Raw genomic sequence first — 18,365 nt, 5'->3', positions numbered from 1 at the left:
AATACAGAGAGATATACAGATAGAGAGAGTGAGAGAGATAATCAGAGACAGAGACAGACAAACAGAAGACAGACAGATGCAGATAGACACAGACAGAGATAGAGGAAAAGAAGAGAGAATACAGAGAAACACAGATGGAGAAAAAGAGATGGAGTTAGAGATAGATCTAGACTGAGACAGAGACAGAGAGGAGAGTATAAAAGCCCCTTTTTTTCTTATCACCAGCACCAGTGTCATCATCATATTCATTGCTATCATCATCACACGTGACAGACCAATCTGACTTTTCTTGGCCTCCAGTCTTGTCCTTTGTAGGTGATGAAGCTGACAAGCACCCAGGCATGACCCTGACTTGGAGTGGAGGGTGAATCGGGTGAATTAAAGAGTGCTGTTATCCCTGTGTCTCTCAGAAGGAGCAGACCCTGGCAAAGAGAGCATGTGGATGTACTTGAGTGGCTGGGGAAGGTTTTCCTTTTCTGGGAAGAGGCCATGTGCAGGAAGAGGGTAATTAGGAGGTTGCTTTGAATTTTAAAATTCTATGTTCTACTTTGGGTAATTATAATGAACAGTTTTCCCTTCCTCTTGAAGAAAGGAGAAAAACGCATCTCTCTCTCCCCTTTGCTAGGGGACTCTGGGAAGAAAATATTTTATACGTTGTCAGACAGTTAATGGGATAGTTACTTTTGCTGGAATCCTTTTTTTTTTCCTTTTCTCTTTCAAATTTTTATTACCAAGGATAGTACTCTGGGTAGGGGAGGAGGGAAAGATATATTCAGAATTGCTGATGTAAAAGCAAAAAAAAAAATGGACAGGATTGGAATTGTGATTTTATTGTGAGAGGGGATTCCCCAAAAGGTCCCTCCCTGGCCCAGTTAAGAATGCCCCTTTCTCATGGGGCAGCTAGGTGAAGCAGAGGTTAGAGTACTGGCCCTGGAGTCAGGAGGACCTGAGTTCAAATCCAGTCTCAGACACTTAATAATTATCTAGCTGTGTGACCTTGGACAAGTCATTTAACCCCATTGCCTTGCAAAAAAATGAAATCAAAACAAAAGAAATGCCCTTTTCTCATAACTTACAGCTTTAGAGAACTGCTCTGGGACAGTAAGAGTTTAGGTCACACAGTCAGTATTTGATGTGTAGCAGAGTCATCATGACCAAAATGTGTCACTAGAATAAGACTTCTGTGTTCTAAGGTCTCTTTTCGTTCTAGGTCTATGAGCATAGATAGGGTCATTGCTTTTAAAATTCCTCCTCTTTCTACCTAATTCCCACTAAGGTGTTTGGAGGCATGAGTACAATTTTGGTGTATGTAAATACACAGACATACAGACACACAGACACACACATACAGAGTCTGCTGTTTTCCACTCAGACATATTCTCTCTACCCCAGACACACACTGGAGTTTCTTTCGTGGCCATCACCAGAGAAATGTAGGGGTAACGAAGGAAAGAAAAGAGGCTCACATAAAAATCAGATCTGGTCATTATAGGATTTTCTACATGTAATTTTTTCCCCCCAGACTTGACTTGGAAATTAAAAAAAAAAGCAGCAAGAGATGGGAGGGAGGGGGGTGTTTCTAACAGACTAGTAAGCAATGAAACCACATTTAAGAGAGGGAGACTAACTCAGATGAACTGCTCTTAAAAAGTGGCTTGACGGATAAAGAGAAGAATGTTGAAGTAACTTGGTCTGTTAATGTTTAGTCACATTTCTCATGTACGATTGCATGCAACATGAAGACTTTCTATGTAGAGTGTAGAATCTGAGACCTCGAACTAGAAAATAAGACATCATAGAGTGCCCCCTAAATGCTAGTTAGTGCTAGCATTTTATGATTTTATCGGTCTTCATTTGTTTCAGTTTTGTCTCTTTGTGATCCCATTTTTTTTTCTTGACAGAGATCTTGTAGTGGTTTGCCATTTCCTTCTCCAGTTCATTTTACAGATAGGGAAACTGAGGCAAAGTGACTTGCTCAGGGTCACACAGCTAGGAAGTATCTGAGACCATCTTCTTGACTTCAGGCCCAGTACGCTATTCACTACACCACCTAGCTGCCTGTGTTATTATTGTTACAGAAGAGAAAACTGACACCCAGAGAAAGGAAATGGAATCACAAATTCAATAAGCAAATGAAGTAGGTCTTCCTTCTATTTCTATGTTTCTCTTTGTTGGGAGGTGGGACTGTAGGGATTCAGATGATCCATTTCCTACCTTAATTCCCACCTGTCCTTTAGAAAATTTCCATCTAGGTCCAACTAGAAGAGATCTTAGAGATGATTATTTTGAAAATTTGGATATTGAGGTTTAGTTGCATGCTTCTGGCACAAAATAAGTGTTCTCTCTCTTATCATTTATGATCTATCTATCTATCTATCTATCTACCTATCTATCATCTATCTATCTATATCTACCTATCTATTTATGTATCATCTATCTATCTATCTATCTATCTATCTATCTATCTATCTATCTCTCCCTCCCTCCATCTATCTATCCATCCATTTATCCATCTTTCCATTTAACTTTCCATGATTTATCTATCTATTTGTTTATTGATTCATCTCTTTATCCATCCTTCCATTCATTTATCTATCCATTGATTTAACCATTTATCTAGAGGCATCCACCCATTTCTCTATCTATCCAGTTATCCATCCATCTTTCTGATTTCAGGAGTCAGTACCTTTTGTATTCCAACATATAGCTTCTATATTTTTAATGCTCATGCCCATGTTGACTTCATGGGATTTTCTATATTTTGGATGGTCCTTCAGTGTTATTTGGATAGATTGGAGCAGTAAAGCCTGAGATAACTCATCTCAAACTCAATTGGAGATCATCCTTAGGCAGCCTCAGAAAAATGAGATTTTTAGGCCACAGCAACTCTCACAGATTGTTGACTAATCCTGAGAGTGGATGTGTCTATAGACATGGAGGGATAAACCATGCTGATGAAATCTCCTATCCTTTAAGTATTTATGTATGTTTTTCTATGCAGTAATGGAGGATGCATTTACTGAAACATAGGTGTTCCTCACACAAGATTCTCCCATCTCCCAACTGCATTCTTTAGTACCAATTGCCATTTACATCTAGAATTTCTTTACTTTTATCTTTTTGGGTCTGTGACTTTCTTCAGTGATTTACTTTAGTCACTTTCTCCAGGAGGTCTTTCCTTAACTCTGTAGCTGCTAGTAAAAGACAGATTTTGTGTCTCTTTGAACATGTATTATAGATACTTAGGTAACTAAATGGTACAGTGAATGGAGCTCTGGGTCTGGAGTCAGGAAGACCTGAATTCAAATCCAGCCTCATTTACTAGCTGTGTGACCCTGAATAAGTCACAACCTCTGCCCTGGTTTTCTCATCTATAAAACTGGGTTAATACTTCCAGGATTGTCATGGGAATAAATGAAATATTTGTTAAGTGATAGGGAAACATCAAAATGCTATATAAACACTTATTATTTTAATAATTATTATAGCTATTATTACTATTACTTTTGGTCGTGTTTTCCTTGATAGAACATAATATCTTTTGAAGGTAGTTACTGTTTGGACTTTGGTCTTTGTACTCATAGTATCTAGCACTGCGAAATTGTTCACATCTGACTCTTCATGAACCCATTTGGGGTTTCCTTGGTAAAGATACTGGAACAGTTGGGGAAACTGAGACAAACTGAGGTTAAGTGACTTGTCCAGGGTCACACAGTTAGTGTCTGAGGCCAGATTCAAACTCGTGAAGATAAGTCTTCCTGATTTCAGACCTGGCACTGTATTTCCTATGGCACCATCTAGATACTTTAATCAAGACTTATTGATTGACAAACCTAAGTTCAGAGAATTTCATCACTAATGGGATGGGGCTCCAGGAGAATACATTTTTTTGGCCACAAGATCCTTAACTAGTAGGTGAAGACACAGAACATCTGTTAATGCCCCATGTCAAGGTTGCTCCCACACCAACAGCATCATGGATACTTGCAGCATTGCTGTGGAAGAAGTATTCCATAATGTAATAACCTTAGTTATTGTCCTGGATTTTGTCTGAGCTTGGATAGATTACCGAGCACAAACAGATGTTTGGGGCTATTGACTCAACTTGTAAATGCTTTCCTTCTGAGAACGAGCATGGTGTTGTGGGAACAATAGTGACCCTGGACTCATGGAATGTTGGGCTCAACTTCTAGCTTGGATATTTGCTCACTGATACTAAGCTCGTTACTTTGGGCTACTTCTCTGAGTCTCAGTTTTTCTCATCTGTAAAATATGATAAAAATGCCTGTATGTTAGGATCATAGATTTAGAATTGAGAACAATGACGAGGTCATCTATTCCCACCCCATCATTTAAGATCATAGATCTGGAGCTAGAATGGGCCTTAGAAATCATCTAATTCAACTCAGTCATCCAACAGGAAAGAATACAATGATTTATCCAAGGTGATTAAGATAGTCTGGACTTGATCCTAGGTCTTCTGATTTAAATTCCCCCACTCTTTCTACATAGTTACAATGAGGAAAGTGTTTTTAAAACCACTCAAGGTTTAGTCATGTGATATATATGATTGTAGGGGTCCCTTGAAGAGTGTGGGCTGAATTCTTCCCCATCCTTTATGATTTGTGGGATGAATTGATTTGGGATGATCTGGAGCAAGACAGACGTAATTTCCCTACCAATGATAAATCCTACCATAAAGAATATGGGATGTTTAGTCAGTGACCTTGGAATTAATATTTTCTTGGGGGGACTGAATCAAATTCCCATGAAACAATAGAAATAACATTATCAGGCCATTGAGTAAGGTGCTGCATTTAGGATCATGTATTTAGAGTATGTATTTGAGAGCCATTTAATCCAAACCCTTCCTTCTTTTGATGAAAGAGCTAAGGCTGGGGCTGCTAGGTGGCACAGTGGATAAAGCACTGGCCCTGGAGTCAGGAGTACCTGGGTTCAAATCTGGTCTTAGACACTTAATAATGACCTAGCTGTGTGGCCTTGGGCAAGGCACTTAACCCCATTTGCCTTGCAAAAACCTAAAAAAAAAGGACTAAGGCCCACAGACACTAAATTGCTTGCCTAAGGTCTCAAAAGTAAGTCATTGATCATAGATTTAGAGTTGGAAGGGGCCTTGAAGACTTCTAGTCCAACCCCCTCAAATTTGTTGATGGGGAAAATAAGACCTAGGAAGATAAGGGACTTGCCCAAGGGCTGATTTGTTTTGTTGGCCCCAGAAGGGAGAGGCAGGGATACTGGATAGGAGAAGAAAAAAGATAGATTTAGCCTTGATATAAGGAATTATTACAAATAAGAGATAAACCAAAGTAGAATATGGACTGCTATGGGGAGGTAGTGGGCATGGGAGCTTTGTTTTTTATTTCTGACCTTGGTCCATTCATTCTCTTTTTTGCAACTTGTTGGCACTCAGATCTGGGGGCTAACCATATTGAAACAAGATAGTATAGACACCTGATCATCATAGTCCACCAAAACTCAGAACTCTTAAACTTAATAGATCCATCATTCTCAGTCTTCCTGATATCAGGCATTAGAGATGTGGCCCACCATGCCTTAAGATTATTTTTTTGTTTAGAGATATTGGACTAGATGACCACTAAGGTCTTTTGCAGCTCTGACACTCTACACATGGGATATCATAGAAGGGAAAGTAAGATAAATAGCAAGGAGACATACAGGCAAAATACTTTGTGAAATTGAAGAAGGGAAAACCTACATCTACCTAGGGAGAGAGAGCAAGAAGTCATTTCTCTCCTACAGAGAGAAAGGAAAGGTTCATGCTGTGATCTAGCTGGGTACTGTTGGGAGATACTTTATCATTCTACTAAATGACATAATGTGAAGGATAGAGTTGAAATGCTGTAGATTCCAGACTCTCTATGCTGGAAGTGTTGAGTTTGGAGTGGCATCAGCCAACAAAGCATGCAAGCCAGAAATCTTGTCATCAGGTTCCTGGTTCTCTAACTAAACACAAGTATGGCCTAACCTCTAGATCAAACAGCTTAGAAAGAAACCATTGATTTATTTTCTTCCATATGAAAGTGAATTTTTAGAATTACACAGGATAAGAATAATTGAATTTCAAAGAAAGAAGAGGTCTTGTTGCCCAAACTTCTGCATTTGTGTTTCTATATGTGAATATGTGTGCACTCCACATATTTATATGTGGTCTATTCAGAGAGATGTAAACTCCTTGAGCATAGATTCTGTTTCCTCTCTCTCTCTCTCTCTCTCTCTCTCTCTCTGTATCTGTATCTGATTTGACCTATATCTATATCTATATCTATATCTATATCTATATCTATATCTATATCTATATCTATATCTATATCTATATCTATATCTATATCTATATCTATATCTATATCATCTCTATCTCTATCTCTATCTCTATCTCTATCTCTATCTCTATCTCTATCTCTATCTCTATCTCTATCTCTATCTCTATATATCTGTATCCGTATCCATACCCGTACCCATATCCGTATCTATACCTATACCTATACCTATACCTATACCTATACCTATACCTATACCTATACCTATACCTATACCTATACCTATACCTATACCTATACCTATACCTATACTTATACCTATCTCTATCTCTATCTCTATCTCTATCTCTATCTCTATCTCTATCTCTATCATCTCTATCTCTATCTACCTCTATCTCTATCTATCTCATCTATCTCTATCTATCTCTCTATCTCTCTCTCATCTATCTATCTATCTATCTATCTATCTATCTATCTATCTTTCTATATCTCATCAAAGTGCCTCACTTATAGCAGACACTAAATGAATTCTTGTGGATAGATTGATAAACTATAAACTTCTTGGGTAAAGGGACCTTTTTATACTTTTCTTTATATCCTTAGTGCTTTAGTGCTTATTACAGTATAGGCGCATAAAGTCACTGATAATATATATATATATATATATATATATATATATATATATGTATATATATATTTGCTGATTGATTGATTGCTTAGAAGCCATCTGGCCCAAACAATACTTGAAAAAGAATTTACCTTGATGTTATTTCTAAAAAGTGGTCTTCTTTGCTAGAAGATCTCTAGTAAGAGGGGGTCTGCTCATTACTGAGGAAGTCCACTCAATTGGTGGACAATTCTTGTCCTTAGGATCTTTTCCTAGCATCAAATCTAAATTTGTTTTTTTGGTAACTTCTTTTCTTGGACTCTGGTTCTGTCCTCTGGAGCCAAGTGAAAAAAATCTGATCCCTCTTCTTTGTGACAATCCCTCAAATCCACTATGACAGCTATCAAGTCTCACTCCCTTTGCTCCCCATCTCTAAGTCTTCCCTTCTCCAGGATAAACATTCTAATTTCCTTCAACTGATCATCAAATGGCATAAATTCAAGACCTAAGCAATTTTATCTGATGTGTAATGCAGACTGTTTTGTTATTTTAATTTGCCCCTATAATTTTCCTGGTAAAGGCAACAGCAATGAAGATCACACTCTCTCTCTCCTCTGATGGTTGACTAATTTTAAAACTTTCAGCTTTGTGGAATTGCCTATGTGGCACCAAGAGGATAAATGACTTACCCAAGGTGACAGGGACAGTATGTACCATAGACAGAACTTGACTCATGTCTTCTTGATTTCTAGGCTTGATCTCTATCCACAAGGCCACACTACCTAAAATCATGCATACATTACATTAAAAGTAACTAGAGAATCACAGAGATAGAAAGGAACTCAGAAACCAATCCGTACCTGATAAAAGAAAATTCTTTATGTCCCTATAAGAGGGTCCCCAGGCTTTCCTTGAGGATCCTTGGTGAGGGGAAATTTATTAACCCTCACTTGCATAGATCTCATGATAAAGATTTTTATTTCCCTCTATTTTTGAGGTTGATATTCTGACAGACCTGCCATCTCTTCCTTCTTATTCTGTGGGACTCTTTCTAAGAGTTCCTATATATTCTATACAGGGATCTGCCCTCCCTTCTCCTCATACTGTTGGCACTTTATTGATATCAGTAGGACACAAAGACCATCCACTGGTTGATCCTCATGCTCACTAAATGCCTGTCCACTTCTTTTACTTAAAATACATTTCTGTTTATATAATTTAAAACACTTTCGTGTGACTTTATTGGCAAGGTAGTGTTGACTTCTTACATCAACCATGAGCTTCTCTATTACCCCTTTCATTATTTGATGATTCTCATATTCCATGACTCACTATCACACAGTATCAATAATAGAATATTGATGCCAGAAAGATGAACCTTTGTGTCAGGAGATTTGTTAGAGGGGAAGGAAGTCATTAAAAAGAACAAACAATTTCACTGTGGCAATCTAGACTACTCCTCTTCTGTTCATGTTGGGGTCAATACAGTATTCATCTTCAGTATCTATCCAAGGTATATATACTGATGGACTAGTTCGAAGGATTGTCTATCCAATTGTATTTTATATTTTAGATCACTGGTATTCTTCATCCATTTGGTTTTTCCCAGGTGGATAGTTAGACCAAACTCTACTGAGTGGATAGTAATTCTGCTTGGGAGCCAATGTCGTGATGCTTGCTTCAATCAGCACTAAGTCATATACAAATAGGAGTATCAAGATAATGAATAGATAGATAATAACTGTCATTAACATGGGTGTTTCTGATTTTCAAAACATTTAATAAATGTTATGAATTTTATCTTCACAATTCTGGTATGTAGGTACCATTACTATTCTCACTTTATAGATAATGAAGCTGAGAACAATAAAATCAAGTGACTTTGCCTAGGGTTTCACAGTTACTAACTGTCTAAAGCAGGTTTTGATCTCAAGTTTTCATGACTCTCAGTCGATCACCTAGCCCATCTGGAAGCAATCTCATGAACGCTGTGCTGGATATCTTTCACGACAGTGATATATAGCTTTGGTGAGCATATCTCTGCTTCTTGAAGTAATCATCAGGTCATATATCTAGAGCAGGAAGGAATCTCAAAGGCCATCAAGTTCAATTCCCTTATTTGACTGATGGAGAGACTGAAGTTCTGGAATCTGGAAAGTAAGTGACTTGCCCAGAGTCAAACTATTGGCAATTCAATGTCACAGATGGGATTTGAACCCAACTCTTCTGACTCCAAAGTCAATGTTCTTTCCCTCCATACCATTCTGACCTTTTTCATGCCTCCTTTGATATAAAAATTCAGAGGATCACTGAATAAATTTACCTCTATCCTTGGGGGAAATCTGGAGAGATTCCATGACACACTGGACTTTGAATCACAATAGGAATCAAATCTTAATTTGGATACTGATCAACCTGTGTCCTGAATTCATTTACATCTTGCAACTTCAGTTTCCTCACATGTGAAAAGGGATAATAAAAATACCTATTTCAGCACTGATGTTAGGATCAAATCTGATAGCTATCAAGTGTTTTAGTTTTTTTTTTTTTTAGTTTTTTTTTAGTTTTTTTGCAAGGTAAGGGGGTTAAGTGGCTTGCCCAAGGCCACATGGCTAGGTAATTATTTAGTGTCTGAGGCTGGATTTGAACTCAGGTACTCCTGACTCTAGGGTGGCTGCTCTATCCACTGCTCCACCTAGCCACCCCTAAATTTGATAGCTATCAAGTGTTTTTTAACCCTTAAGTTTCCATTTAATATTAACTGTTATTGCTATGGTTAATTTTGTATAATTTGATACATTGCTGGGACTCAACTTAGATGGAAATCCCTTTAAGGAAACATTTGATTTTACTGAGAAAGGTGTTATTTTTTAAGTTGATACACAGTAGGCATTGAAATACAGTTTATGCAAGACCCTGCCACTTCTTCTATAAATAAAAGGAGATCTTGGAATGCAATATCCCTGAAAACCTGGGCACAGTTTTACATGAGGGAAAATGGTCCTTTAATGAAGTAGAGTACTTTCAAGTATTCCTGATGAAAAGGTTAGTACTGAGTTAGAACTGTGAAATGCAACACATGGGTTCAAAGAAACATGGAAAGGAATGATTTGGTTGCGCTATGATGATGAAGTACCAATAGAGGAAGAAGAAATGAGTGACCTTTCAGAACCTTGATGTCTCCAAAGTGTATTGGGACATTAAATAAGAACAAGAAACCCTTGGAAGGGATTGGTTGTTATTTTTTTTTTTTAGTTTTTTTTGCAAGGCAGATGGGGTTAAGTGGCTTGCCCAAAGCCACACAGCTAGGTAATTATTAAGTGTTTGAGACCAGATTTGAACCCAGGTACTGCTGACTCCAGGGCCGGTGCTTTATCCACTGTACCACCTAGCCACCCCGGGTTGTTTTCTTAATATCTTTCAATCTGTCATGTGACTAAATATAAATATATATATATATATGTATATATATACATATATATAAAACAATGTGATCTACTATAATATCATTTCTGAAAATTTTGCCTATTTCCTTCTTATACTTCTGTCATCTATAGCCCAATACCATTGCTGTTAATGAAGATAGCTAGTTAGTTCAATGGGCAGATACATAAAAAAAGCATGCATTAAGTACTCTATGCCCATAATTATGCAAAGTAAGTTCTGAGGGTACTGGTACAAGTAAGATAGAACCTACCCTCAAGGACCTTACATTCTAATGGAGAACTGGAAAGCAGCAGGTTGTAAGGGTAAGGTGACAGGAGAAGAGGAAGAAAACAAAATTGAAGAGCATAGAGGGGAGTGAAGTGGAATATTACTGAAAAGGTAGTCTATGAAGACATCAAACTAGAGACCAGGACCTCTGATAGGGGTCTCTATAGGATCGCAAGACAATTGGCAAAGTGGAGCAAAATCATGGAGAGTGGAGAAGAGAGTAAAGATATTTTTCATGTTCCTATGCTTGATATATGTGTACACTATGCTCAGAAAGATTTAGTGAGGTGGAAATGTAAGAATGAGAAAATGGTTTCTGATATTTTCTCTATTTGTGTTTTAATAAAACCTCCTCCCACATGAAAAATGTTTAATATACTCTCTATTTCAGATATATTAAGAACTGATCTCACAATGCTCTCAAAATTGTGATGCCACCCCTTTGACCTTTTTAATGTTTATTTGGTCTTGTCCATTGATTCTTCCCATCTTTACTTTCCTCAGAACCATTTCTATTTCTTCTTGTAGGGATTACTGTCTCTGGATCCAGGTTCAAACCTCATGTCTGACACTTCCTGAATGTCTTTGGACAAGTCCTTTAATTTCTCTCTGTGAGCTTCAATTTTCTTTTCCATAAAATTAAAGGGTTGGTCCAAATGACCTTTGAAACGCTTTGCAGCTCTAAGATCTATGATCATTTGCAGTTCATCGGAGTTCGTGACAGCCTAAATGTTAACTGGCACTACACTATTATTGATGGAGAATGGAATTTGTTATAGAATTACATAAAGATATTTTCCATTATTCATTTGTTTATTGTTCTACTGGTTTCATCTCTAAATGCACTCACAGGATGATTTAACTTAGGAATGCTGCCAAGATTTCTATAAATTTCATTTTCCTTGCGCCACTTTCAATGTTTTATGAGGCAACAAACTGTTCTTAATCTTTCACTATCCTCTTTGGTAGGTTTTTTTTAAATGAATATATATACTGTAAACTGCTTCTGTGCTTGCTACTGCCCTCTGCTATGCTATCTCTCACTTGGCAAGATCAAGTGTTTGTTCTCCTGAGTTGATCCCCCTCCTGACTAATTGGCTTTCTAGGATCACTTGGCTTCACCAGGGCAGATGGTTAACTTCCTTAAGAGATGGAGGCTTTCTCTGTTGATAGCTGTTCTTTTATTTATTTCTCATTTTGGGGCAACAATGATATTTAAATAAGTCAGGTTGGGGTTACATCAATTCTGTAACCTGCCTTCTTAGGATTATTTATTTTCCTTGTAAATTTGGTATGAATATTTATATTTGATCTAGTAATTTGGTAGTCTAATCATTCATAGACAAATGGCAAATCACACCCCGATTATAAGATAGTGAGCTAAAGTTCTGGAAATGACTTCAGAGGTCATCTTTTATAGACTCCTCATTTAACAAATGAAGAAGCACATTTGTTTTGCTCAGCACATGTTATGCTAATGAGAGAGTTGAGATTCCAACCCTGGCCCTCTATCTTTTCACCACATCATCTTGTTTCAGTTTGTTGATGTTATTTGGTGTTGGCCTACCATGCTGCTTCCCAACTATCTACTTTGAAGAATCATTATTCATGATTTATGGGTGTGAGATTGCTGAGACATTAGCTTCTCTTGTTTCTTACTTCTGAACCATGTTTCCAATGTATATTTTTTCTAGGTATTCTTCCCTATAAATACTTTTCATTGTTGTCAATGAATATTATTGTCTATTTCCCCAAATACAACACTCCATCTCCAGACTCTGAAGCTTTGCACTGGCTGATACCCATGCCTGGAATGAGATTTCTCCTTACTTCCACCTTTTAGAATCCCTTGAGTTGTTTTTAAACTCTATTTAAATACTAACTTTTATATGAAGCCCTTCCCAGCTCCCATTATCTGCTAGTGCCACCCCCAACCCTCCAGTGTTGTCCACATCAAATTTTTTTTCCTTCTTAAGGTATGAGTCAATTGAGTTAGTCAATCGTTCCATCCTGCTCCTATTTATTTTTTTTGTATTTTTATATATTATTTTTGTACATCTCCCTCAATAAAATGTAAGCTCCTTGAGAGCAGGGGCTGTTCCATTTTTGTCTTTGTTTGCCTAGTGAAAAGCAGTGTCTGATGGGTATTGATAGATTCTTATTGATGGATGAATTGATGATGATTTTATTTGAAGAGTCTTACTGAATCCTTCGTAATATCCTGATTCCTTAACCTTTGCCAAATATGGTGCACAGGCTGTAATTGTCTTCAATGTGGGATTCTAGAAAATGCTTATGATGGACAAAGCAAGACCAGGTGGACAAGTGTCCTATGAAATGATGTTTCTTACTGGATATCTGATAAAACACACTTCTCTCATTCTGTTCTTTGCTTCTCCAAAGAGACCTTGTGAATCACCCTTCCATTCAGCCATAGCTCCTTTCTTTTGGTTTCATCTGTGATGAAAACTTCAAGGTTTTATTTCTCTTGTCCAGAGATTCTTGGTCATGGATATGTCCTGGACCCCTTTGGCAATAGTATGGAGAAGCCTATGGACTCCTTCCTTGGAATAATGTTTTTAAATGAATAAAATACATTTTTATAAAGGAAGCCAATTATTTCAAAATACAATTATTTACACACACACACACACACACACACACACAAACATTCACACTTTTATTTTTTCAAGTCCATGGATCACTAGGTAGTCCATTACTGACCTAGACCTCCACTCAAGAGTTTTGCTTGCCCATAAAAGAGGTTTTCCCATTGAGAATGCCAACAGATAATTCTGTGTTTTTAGTCTGTCTAAAAACTGGTGATCCTTAGCCTCTTAACCCTTTTCTACCACTGTGCCATCATCATCATTTCAGAAGTAGGAATAGTTCACACAGAACTGAGGTTCATTTTATATTTTCTTTGTTTTGTAACAGGTGGATCAATTGAGTGAATCAATCAAATCACTCCATCTCACTTAAAGTAACTGACTTTGGTGTTTTTCTCAGGTAAGGACGCATACAAGGAGATAATAATTCAAAAGTTCAAATTAGATGTGGATAAGGCTTAGCTATCTCTTAAGAGGCTTTAAAATTAGGTGGAAAATCGTGATCAATTTAGAAGTCTATAAAAGCCTTAAGATAAATGGAATGACCTTGCAGAAGAAACACATAATACATAAATATATATTTATTGATTGGAGATACTTGATCATTCCTTGTGGATTTTGTATGAAATAATATGCCAGTTTGCAACCCAGGAATTCAAGGAGTTAGTTGCTTAGCAGTGGGAGTTATTCCTGCAAAATCCTAATCCCTTAGTGATTGCTTGTCAAAGAATCATTGCTTCTACTCCATGATGAGGTGTCAGAGTCATATTTTATGGAGGCTTCCTTACATAAAATGAAATTTACTCTCTGAGCATTTTGCCAATTATTCCTGACTATTGCCTCTGGATCCAAGTAGGGTGAATTTAATCCCCCTTCTACATGAATTCAAATATTTTAGTATTTCACATAGTTGAAGAAATAAATCAAGACCTTCCTAAGTGTTCTGTTTTTCCAGACTAAACAACTCCTTATCCTTCAAGTGATCCTCATGTGGCATATGGTCTTCATGTCTTTTACCAAATTGAACTTTTAATTTTACCAAGAGAAGCCAAGACTCAGTTTTGGAAGGAGGGTTGGGCATGAAATCTGGCATTAAGCATTTAAAAAGGTTTCAAAGGAAGGAAGGATTGTTCCCAGAGATCAAAAACAGATAGTGCCTAGATAGCCCAACTGCCTTCCATGGTTGAAAGTTGTGAAAAATCCATTTTAGGATGAATATCTTTAAAAAATTTCCTATCAGGGAATGCCATCCCTAAAGTGGAACTGGCTGATTTTGGTGAAGATTGGTTGCCTCCCTTGGAGGTCTTCAAGGAGAGATTGGGTGACCACTTGTAAGATATGTTTTAGTGGGGATTTCTTTAGTGTATCTTTTGGACTATGTGGCCCTGGACAACCTATAGAACTCTAAAATTTGGTGATATTATGGATCATTTTATTTTTGTCTATCCAGTTGTCCAACTGAATCTTAAGTTCATTGAGGAAAGTAGTCATTTCCCATATTTATCATGAATTTCCCATATCACTAGACACTTGATAATTTCTCACTTTTTAATTAGATTGAGAGAAAAATCCCAAATGGTCTATATCAATATATTCTTTTTATTAGATGGAAGAGTCCCTGGGTTTACAACTTATTGGCATCTTTTAGACCTCATTTTCCGAACTCTGGCCCGATCAGTGGCTCAACATCAGAAACGGATTATTTTATCATTGAATGACATTAAAGAATAGGCATTACCGCTTTGCTACTGCTCCCTGAGGACCATGGTACTTTTCCATCTGACTTGCATTTGAAACATTCCATTAGTGTTGGCGCCCCATTAGAATGTCATCTCCTTGAGGGCAAAGACTATCTTAGTTTTGAATCTCTGCCACTTAATACAATGCTTGGAAGAAAATGAAGGCTTAATAAATATTTCATTCATTCACTTTGGTATTAAAGAGATAGGTCTTGTTTCTGGTAGAATATTGGGGTGATTAAAGGCACTGCATCATTTTCCAAAGAGCAAATAAACTGAATAGTTCACTTATTTTTTCCTGATTAATTCTGGGCCCAGATCTGCAATTCATCACCTGTGTGAGCTTGGACAAGTCAATTGACCTTAGGCCTGTTTCTTTATCTAGAAAATTACTCAATTTAAAGTGAGGAGATTGACTTAAGTATTTTTTTAGGCATCTTCTGGCATTACACCCATAATGACTATAATTATCAGTGACGATTGGAGACAATTTGTCCTAAACTTATTGTATTTATGTTAATCTGGGGCAAATAACTAATAAAATAAATAGAGTACTCAGCCTGGAATGAAGACAACTCATTTCTGTGGGTTCAAATACAGTCTCTGGCTGTGTGAAGTCATTTCACCCTGTTTGCCTCAGTTTCCTCATCTATGAAATCAGCTGGAGTAGGAAATGGCAAACTACTTCAGCATCTTTGCCAAGAAAACTCCAAATTAGGTCCCAAGGACTTGGGCGTGACTGAACAAAATCCTCCAAAAACGAATTCTTTGAAGGGAGGGCTGATTTCTCATTTCTGTCATTGTATCAGAAATGTTTTCTAAAGTGCTTTGCACATAGTAGACCCTTAATTGAAATTGAATGGAATTGTTCAGGGGGCTCAGTTCAGAATGGCTACTTTTTGTGCAAACCCCGTCCCCTGGAGAGCCTCCTGGGTTCTAACATGATTTGTTCTTTACATGTTTCTACTGTAGCAAGAGGACCCCACCAAAGGTCCTCCCACTTCCCCATTACCCACAATCGTTGCCCATTGTAGATACTTCTGCTGTTATTGGCAGAGATAGCCATTGGCATGGAGCTCTTGTTTTAATTAGAGAGGGGAAAGAACCTCTTGGCACATGGGATTTGGCAGGATGAGCCAGACTGTGTTTCTGAAGTTGGGGGGTGGGGGCTGGAGGATGGGGGGAAGAAAAACCACAAGTGTGATCAACCACGCATTTCTTTCTCCTTAGTTTTCCTGAAAGTTCTGTATACTTTGGGGGAAATTTAATCCTTATGTTTCTGGTGCTCTTGCAGCACACTTAGCTCATCAAAATAGAGCTTTGTAAGAATGATTGGATGTTCAGGAAGACTTATGAGCTGGCTCCTAAGCTTTTTAACCCATGGATTTTCTATGGATAGGAATTTGCCATTGACCATGTCAGAAAGTTGGAAAAATGGGAGACTTTGTCCAGGAAAATATCCACCAACTGAGCTCAACAGAATGTGTGTGTGTGTGTGTGTGTGTGTGTGTGTGTGTGTGTGTGTGTGTGTGTGTGTGTGTATGGGGTGGGGTGCATGTGGCATACACCAGAATGATTTTTTCCTCCTATCCCTTTTATCACTGGACCATAGGACTGAGAAATGGAAGAGAACTTTGATATTTTATATACTTAGTCTCTCCTCCTTGTTCTATAGAGTAGGAAACTGAGGCTCACAAAGGACTAGTCTCTTGCCCAAGATCATCCTGGTTAAAAGTTATCCCTTGTATGTGTACATATGAAAATGCACACATACATATGTATGTATGAAAAGAGTGACATAGTGAACCAGGAGAGAGAAAACCAGACGGAGAAAAAGAGATAGAAAAAGAGACTTACAGAGAGAGATAGAAGAGAGAGAGAGAGAGAGAGAGAGAGAGAGAGAGAGAGAGAGAGAGAGAGATACAGATACAGGAGAGAGAAAACCAGATGGAGAAAAAGAGATAGAAAAAGAGACTTACAGAGAGAGAGAGAGAGAGAGAGAGAGAGAGAGAGATACAGAAAGAGCCAGAGAGAGAAAAAGACATGCAGAAAGAAAGAGCCAGAGAAAAAGAGACAAAGAGAAAAGAAAGATTGGGGTGGGGGGAATGGAGAGAAGAGTAGAGGAGTGAAGAGAAAGGAAAAGAAGAGACAAAGAGAGACAGAGAGACAGAGACCAGAGAGAGAAAGCCTGTGAGCACAGAACTTGATTTTATCCATGTATGGGGAGGGAAAGACACTGACAAAAGGTAAATGCTTTGCTTAGGGTCACACAGTCTCTATGTGTCAGAGAAGTAAGACTTGAAACCAGGATAGACTAAGTACATAAAATATCAAAGTTCTCTTCCATTTCTCAGTTTTATGGTCCAGGATTTAAAGAAACATTTAAATAGTACCTTCTCTGTTTCAGCAACTCTGTGAGGAAGGTATTATTTTATTATTTCCATTTTACAGCTGAAGGAACTGAGGCATGCCCAGTTCTAAGGCTGGATTGAAACTCATCTTCCTTGACTCGAGGTCCAGGATTTTATCCACTGGGCCATTTATTTGTATCTAAGAAGATAGATGTTCTGCATGGGTAAGGAAGACAGAATGAAGTGGAAATTGCAAAGAAACCAAATTAGACTTGAGGTTGGGGGGGGGATATCCTAAGAATTAGAGCTTTCAAAATTGGAAATGTTCACTCCTTATGGTGCTATTTTCCGACCAAAGATCTTCTTGCAAAGGCTAAATGGGCAACTGTTTGCTGGCTGTGTGATAGAGAAGATGCTTATTCAGCTATAGATTGGTTTGGGTGGTTTCTGAGGTCGAGTCTAGTTGGGAGATTTTTTGACTCTGAGTTATTATTTTGACTAAGTAGCCCTGTAATGGGGTTGGGATTGCCCCGGATTTTCCACTTTTGCTTACTTTCCCCGACTGGGGCAATTGGTGTTCAGTTGTAAGATAGTGTCAGGGATCTAGACCATGGCCATGGTCTAGGCTATGAATTCAAGCATGTTTATTTATTATAAAGTTTTCTTTTTTTTCTTTTTTCTTTTTCCTATTGAGTGGAGGGGGAGAAGGTTTAGGGAGAAGGACCTCCCTTCAAAATGAGAAGGAATCCAGTACAATTAGAATCAGCTTGAAAGCCATAAGGTGACATTTTCATATACCTCAAAGAAAGTAAACTCTCTACATAATGTAAATTCCTCTCATTTGCTCCAATACCTATGGACACACACACACACACACACACACACACACACACACACACATTCATTCTATTTGTTGTTTGTTAAATTCAGAATAAAATTAATTAAATTATGGGCAGCCAGGTGGTACAATGAATAGAGTACCTGGCTTGGAAGCAGGAAGATTCCTCTTCCTGGGTTCAAATCCTGCCTACAGACACATTAGCTGT

General features: G+C 37.8%; 1 long non-coding RNA gene across 2 annotated transcripts in view; it reads left to right on the top strand.

Annotated features, from left to right (window-relative positions):
• Positions 1-18,365, top strand: part of LOC141497957 (uncharacterized) — a 187,740-nt gene that overhangs the window by 36,634 nt on the left and 132,741 nt on the right. For both annotated transcript variants that reach the window (XR_012471498.1, XR_012471497.1), the window contains exon 2: positions 13,558-13,629. This is a non-coding gene — a long non-coding RNA (uncharacterized LOC141497957). The remainder of the gene's footprint in view (positions 1-13,557; positions 13,630-18,365) is intronic.

The sequence above is a fragment of the Macrotis lagotis genome, chromosome X (assembly GCF_037893015.1).
Source record: "Macrotis lagotis isolate mMagLag1 chromosome X, bilby.v1.9.chrom.fasta, whole genome shotgun sequence".
Lineage (NCBI taxonomy): Eukaryota > Metazoa > Chordata > Mammalia > Peramelemorphia > Peramelidae > Macrotis > Macrotis lagotis.
Note: the sequence above shows the minus strand (reverse complement) of the source record. Positions and strands in the feature narration are given on the sequence as shown.